The 6,699-nt window shown below is 40.2% G+C and overlaps 1 protein-coding gene across 8 annotated transcripts in view; it reads right to left on the reverse strand.

The window, feature by feature from the left end:
- The window catches only part of DLGAP1 (discs, large (Drosophila) homolog-associated protein 1), a 542,994-nt gene that overhangs the window by 47,574 nt on the left and 488,721 nt on the right, over positions 1–6,699 (reverse strand). The gene's annotated exons all lie outside the window — the stretch shown is intronic.

A 6,699-nucleotide genomic window follows, 5' to 3' on the forward strand; every position in this document is an offset into this window, starting at 1 on the left:
GGACAGGTTTTTGTTGTTATGTGCTGTCAAGTTGCTTGCGACTCATAGTGACCCTATGTACAACAGCCCTAAATCCTTCTCTATCCTGTGCTAATCGCACTGCCTCTGACACACCCATCCTAATTACCCCAGTCACTGAACCGATCCACCTCATAGAGGGTCTTCCTCTCCTGTGCTGTCCCTCTACCCTCCCAAGCATGATGTCCCTCTCCAAGGACCTGTCCCTCCTTACTACATGTCCAAAGTATGTCTGATGAAGCCCCAGAATCCTTGCCTCCAAGGAGGAGCCTGGTTTAACCCTCTCCAGGATGAATCTGTTTGTTCTCTTAGCAGTACATTCCATACTCTTCTCCAGCACCAAAGCTCAAAGGCATCAATTCTTCTATCTTTCCTAGTCATTGTCCAACTCTGATGCAACAAGTGAATGCAAAGACCATGGCCTGTATCAGGCACACCTTAGTCTCCAGAGTGACACCACAGCTCTTCAGTACTTTGGAGAGGTCCCTAACAGCAGACTTTATCATCACAATACGCTGTTTTGATTTCCTGGCTACTTGTGCCAAGAGCATTGACCGTGAAGCCAAACAGACTAAAGTTGTTGGCAATCTCAAAAGTGCATATAGGAGACTATTCATTTTTAGCAAGGGAGAAAGATGGGCAGTCTCCTTTCAGGAGATTTACTGCCTCTGAAAATCCCCTGGAGGGTCAGTTATGAGTCAGTTCTGACTCAACAGTGCACAAAACCAACAGCCATATATTTATAGACTCTCTTGTAGAGTATGCATTCATATCCCATTGATAACTTCTGTATCTGTCAGCTCTTTGTAGAATCTCACATAGAGAATGCATTCATATCCAATTGACAACTTCTGTACCAGGTGGCCTGATCGTAGGGGCACTATAAATCATATTTGATCATAAGGCACCTAACAAAAACAACAACATACCAGATTAATGGGGCTCTGGTGGTATAGTGAATTGCACTGCTAAACAAGTCTTTTCCCCTTAAGATTTACAGACTTGAAACATGATGGAGGGCAGCTATGAGCTGAAACAAATGTGACAAAAATGAGTTTTTTCCTTGGTTTTTTTGGTAACAGATTAAACCCAATTAAATTTTGAAGTCAATCATAGGAATAATTAAAGAATTTAGGTGTAATCCTTCATTTTCTATATACATAACATTTTTATAAGTATAAAAGCAATTCTAAATTAGTTACGTAAAGTTAAAATACAGAAATACATCAGGTATAAAATAAAAATCCCTCAAGAATCAGTTTTTTGGGGCTTATTTGCCCTTCTCTTCCTTTTTTTATATATAACCAAAGATTCATACATATATTAAAAACAAACAAATTAGAAAACTCCCCCTCCTGCTCTAAGAAGATTCTAACTCATGGGGACGGGGGAGGATACCTTATCTCTCTCCCACGGAGTGGCTGGTGGATTTGAACCTTCTACCTTTGGTTGGCAGCCCAATACACCAGAACTTCTTATTCATATATGGGTGACCGGGGTGAATAGGCACCAAAGGACTGGCTGACTCTTGGAGACTTTTGCTTCGTACATTATATATTCCTTGGCTGGGTAAATGGCTATGTTCTGGTCTACTTAAAAAAAGTTGATGGTTCTTGCAAGAACATGGCAACAGGCCAAACATCCAACCACAATCAAATGGATTAAGAAATTATAATACATTCACATGATAGAATATTACATAGCACGCAGGAGCAATGATTTTATAAATTATCAATCTTGTAGGGACTGGAGAGCATTATGCTAAGTGAATTAACACAGTCCCATAAGGACAAATATAATATATAGGACTATTATTGTAGAAATAGGTAACTAGTAAAATGTGTATGAGGATCTAAGGTAGGGAAAGCACAGGGGTGAGGATGGCTTGGGGAGTAGTCAAAGGCTCGCACAATTTGATGGGTGGAGGGAGAGGTGGTTTAAGGGAATGAATGGAAAGATGCTGTATGAAAAAGAGTGCATACAGACTTTGTAAGTAAACCAATATAAAATTTAAAAAATTTTTTAAAGAGTTGGTTCAAACCTACCCAGAAACTCCCTGAATCTAATGTCTGGCAATTTGCTTTCCAGAGGGAAAACTCCATGGAGTGTAGCTCTCCTCTGCACACTTGGTGTCACTATGAATTGGAATCCTGTGGATGGCAAATAATAACTACGTGCTCATACACATACACAATAATACTTAACTTGCACAAATGAGATCATAGTAAGACCTGCAAAAGCTACAATCTACGTAATATTGACTCTGTCAGGGAAGGAAAACTCAAGTATTTCCCATTAAAATGAGCAACATAAAAACGGTAAGAGTATAGTTTGCACCCAGTCCCATCAAGTTTTGGTTCTCATAGTTTTCACTACAGAATATAACTTCCCACAAATTCTTTTATTCAGTAACACTATCTTGCAGACATTTTATCATGTCTCTAAATAAAGCTCTAGCTCAGCCCTTTCTGCCTTGGCTACATCAATACTCCTTTGGCAGACTGAGCAACATGAGCATCAGAAAAATTTTCATGTTCCTTGTGAAGGTTGCACCTACCTTAGTTGTTGCTGTTATTCTGTATTGCTTTTTAAAGCTCAAATTTCTTTTACAATTAGCAATTCCTTCCTTTTAAATTGTTTTTCTTTTCCTAGTTCTACAAATTCAATGTTTAAATGTTAATACTTCTTGCTTAATTAAGCTCCGTTGGCCTAATGATGAGAATCTATGATGCAACCCCAAAGACACTCAGTTTGAACCCACCAGATGCTCCTCAGGAAAATAATGAAAAAAATCTCTTCCCTTTTGACCCACTAGAGGGGTCAGCTACGGGTTGGTTCCAACTGATGGCACACAATAACAACAACAATTATTAAGTAATTCAAGACTTCTACCAGTTCTGAGGTCTCAGTGGTGGCCACAACTCAGTGTTGATTGACGTCATTTATTTTTTAATAGTTTCTAGTTTTCTCTTTACTAGATGTCTTTTAGAAGATTCTTTATATATATTTTTTTTTCAGTGTTGCACATTTTCTTCCCCCTTTTGTCCTCCCCCAGTCCTCCTTGCAATGCACTCCTTGTTCCACATTGTTGTACATATAATGCCTAATCATATATTCCTTTCATACAGTTCTTCCCCTTATCTATTCTAATGCAGTGTTTACTATCTATCCAGTCTTCCCATTCTTTCTCCATCTCCCCATGTCTGTCCTATTATATAACAGTGATGTTATGCAGTGTTTGTCTTCTATGACTAAGATATTTCACTCCTCACAGTGTCCTCGAGGCTCACCCATGGTGTGTAATATTTTATGAGTTCATTGCTTTTCAATGCTACATAATATTCCATTGTGTGAATGTACTATAGCTTTTCTATCCATTCATTTGTTGATGGGCATTTACTTGGGCTGCTCCCATATCTTTGCCACTGTGAAAAAAAAGGCAGCAATAAATATGGATGCGTGCATAAATCTGTTTGAGTTGTGGCTCTGATTTCTTTAGAATATATTCCCAGTAGTGAAATTGCTGTACCATATGGTATTTCTATTTCCAACTTTTCAAGAAAGTGCCAGATTTCCTTCCATTGTATCATTTTAGACTGCCAATAGCAGTGAATAAGAGTTCTAATTTCTCCACAATCTCACTAGCATTTGTTGCTTGTTGCCTTGTTGAACTTTTCTATTGTTGCTATTTGTTTTTTTAGGAGACTTTTTTTAAAAAAGGGAGCCCTGGTAGCCTACTGGCAAGAAGCTGCACCCAATCTCGAAGGCAAGTGTTTTGACTCATGTAGATTCTCTGCAGGAGAAGGATGGGCAATCTCCTCCTGTGCTATTAACAGCCTCTGAAAACCCACCAGAAGGTCAGCTGTGGGTCGGTTTTGACTAGACAGTAAACAACAACTTAAAAAAAATCTGCTGTGGTCTAATAGGTTTCCTTACCAACTATGCAAAGTCAGGTGGTTTGAATCCACAAAGGTGGGCACTCCCTTCCCAGTCATTTACAGGCTCTGAAAATCAGCTGGAGGTTGTCTATGAGTCAGTTCTAACTCGGTGGCAATGACTTGAGTCGAACATTGTTAATTTTAAGGAGCACTGGTGGTTTAGCAGGTAGAGAGTTGTGGGGCTTACCCAAAGGTGACACCTGTCTAGAGGTTCAATAAAACCTTAGCGAGCCCACTGGAGGGTCTGACTTGACTTTGTTGATTTCTAGTTTTAATGCATGCTAGGTGGAAAACATGACTGTAATATTTCTTCCTTTTGAAACTCAATAAAATCAACTCTTTGGCTCAGTACCTTTAGACTCAAGATAAATTCACACAAATAATGCAAATGGATGAGAATTTCAAAGGAATTAAATACAAAATTTGAATGTATTGACTATGTCCACAAATCTCCTTAGGGACATCATTGTTACTGTTAGATGGATCTTAGCAGAAAGCAGAGTTACAGAGAGGAATATCTATCTGTGTTTCATGACTATGCAAAAGTATTTGACTGTGGATCACAAAAAATTATGGCTAACCTTAAGAAGAATGCGGATCCCAGAACACTGAATTGTGCTCATTCCAAACCTGTACTTGGACCAGGAAGCAATAACCAGAACAGAGCAGGGAAATACTGCATCTGTTAGAATCAGGAAAGGTGTGTGTCAGGAATGCATCCTATCTCCATACCTTTTCAATCTATATGCACAACATATCATTCAGGAGGCTGGACTTTATGAAGAGGAATGTGGCATCTGGATTGGAGGAAGACTCATCAATAACCTGTTTTATGCAGAGGACAAAACCTTGCTTGCTGACACTGAAGAGGACATGTTTGCTACAGAGGTCAAGGGCTATTGTTTTCAATATAGATTGAAACTCAACATCAAGAAAACAAAGATTCTCATCACTGAACCAAATGGCAGCCTCATGATAGATGGGCAAGAGATGGAGATTGTTAGTAACTTCAGCTTGCTTGGTTCCACAATCAACACTCTTGGCATCAGCAGTCAGGAAATAAAAAGACAAATTGCATTGGGGAAGTTTGCTGTCAGGGCCCTTATTAGTGTACTGCAGAGCAATGGTATCAGTTTGGAGACTGAGGTGCTCCTGATCCAGGTCATGGTCTTTGTGATTACTTGCTATGCATCCAAAAGCTAGACAATAACTAGGAATGATAGAAGAATCGATGTCTTTGAGTTGTGGTGCTGGAGAACATACCATGGACTCCCAGGAAAACAAACAGGTCTATCCTAGAGAGGGTACAACCAAGCTGCTCTCTGGATGCAAGGATTTTTAAGCTCTGTCTCACATACTTTGGGCACGTGGCCCGGAGGGAACAGTCCCTGGAGGAGGGCATCATGCTTGGAAGAAGAGTGGAGGGACAGCACAGGAGAGGAAGATCCCAGAGGAGATGGATTGACTCAGTGATTGAGAATTGGAACTAGGTCTATTGGAGATAATGAGATTGATGCAGGATAGAGTAGGGTTCATAGCTAATATATATAAGATTGCTATGAGTTGCACACAACAACAATAACATAAGTAAACTCATTCTAAATGGAGAAATGGGACCTTTTTCTCCAAACTTCTTTCAAAGTATATTAACAATTTATGTAGTTTGTATTATTCTAAAAGATTGTACTCAACTTGCCAGAGATAAACGTTATCATCTAAAGTTAAACCAATCTTTTCTTACCCAGGGCATAAAGAATGTCTCTCTACACTTAGAAACTCAAACTCATGCTGTTGAGTGGGAACTGACTGGTAGCTAACCATCCAATGGGCTTTTAGGCTGTCAGTACATGGGAGAAGATTGCTGACTTGTTTGAACTGCCAGGGACACCCCACCTTTGGGTTAGCAGTGACAATCGAGACAGAATAAGCCACCAGAGCTCTGTACGCTTCAGAGAGTATTAAAAGGAATAAGAAGTCTCTGGCTTCCGATTTGTGTGTTGGGCCAGGAGTGAGAGCAGGTCTCCGACCTGGCTGTGACTTTCTCCCAGCTCTTAGCATCAGGCCCCCAGTTTGCCTCCTTCTGTCCCCCTCTCCTCTCCCTGCTTCCCTCACCCTTGGGCGTCTTTTGATTTATATGAAGAAATAGTGGAGGGGCCTGAAGTCCCCCACACGAGTGCCTTCTTGCAGTGACCTGCCTTAAGGGGTGTCGGGGCCCCTCCTCCCACACAGCTGCTGAGCCCAGAGGCCCCACTGCCATTCATTTCTTGGTGTTAAAGGATGTTATTAAAATTATCAGTCTAGCCACAAAAAAAAAAGGAATAAGAAGTCTTAGGAGTGCAATCTCAAATAATTTAAATCATTCTTAAAGCATGAAAGAGCAACTTCATAATATGAAGGATTAAGTTTAAATTTCTTTTAGGCTGTTTCACAGTACAAAATGAATGACAAGAGGGACATTATGCTCCAACATTTGGAGGTGAAGGAAACAGGGTCTAAAGTGAGCATGTAAGATTCATCTGTAGTCAGAATTATTCCTGGGACATTCAAAGGTGCTGTGATGCTCTATTGGGGATCACCTCTGGGAAGGTAGGAGCAAGGACTGGGAAGAAAGGGAACTTGCCTATTTTGTTTGTATATAAGCAAGAGCCTATGGTGATGAAAGAAGTTCAGGCTGCTTTGAAGGATATGGCAAAAAATAAGGCCCCAGGAATAGATGGTATACCAATTGACATATTTCAGCTAA

The sequence above is a fragment of the Elephantulus edwardii genome, unplaced genomic scaffold, assembly GCF_000299155.1.
Source record: "Elephantulus edwardii isolate Elephantulus edwardi_28Jun2011 unplaced genomic scaffold, EleEdw1.0 scaffold00097, whole genome shotgun sequence".
NCBI classification, from domain to species: Eukaryota; Metazoa; Chordata; class Mammalia; order Macroscelidea; family Macroscelididae; genus Elephantulus; species Elephantulus edwardii.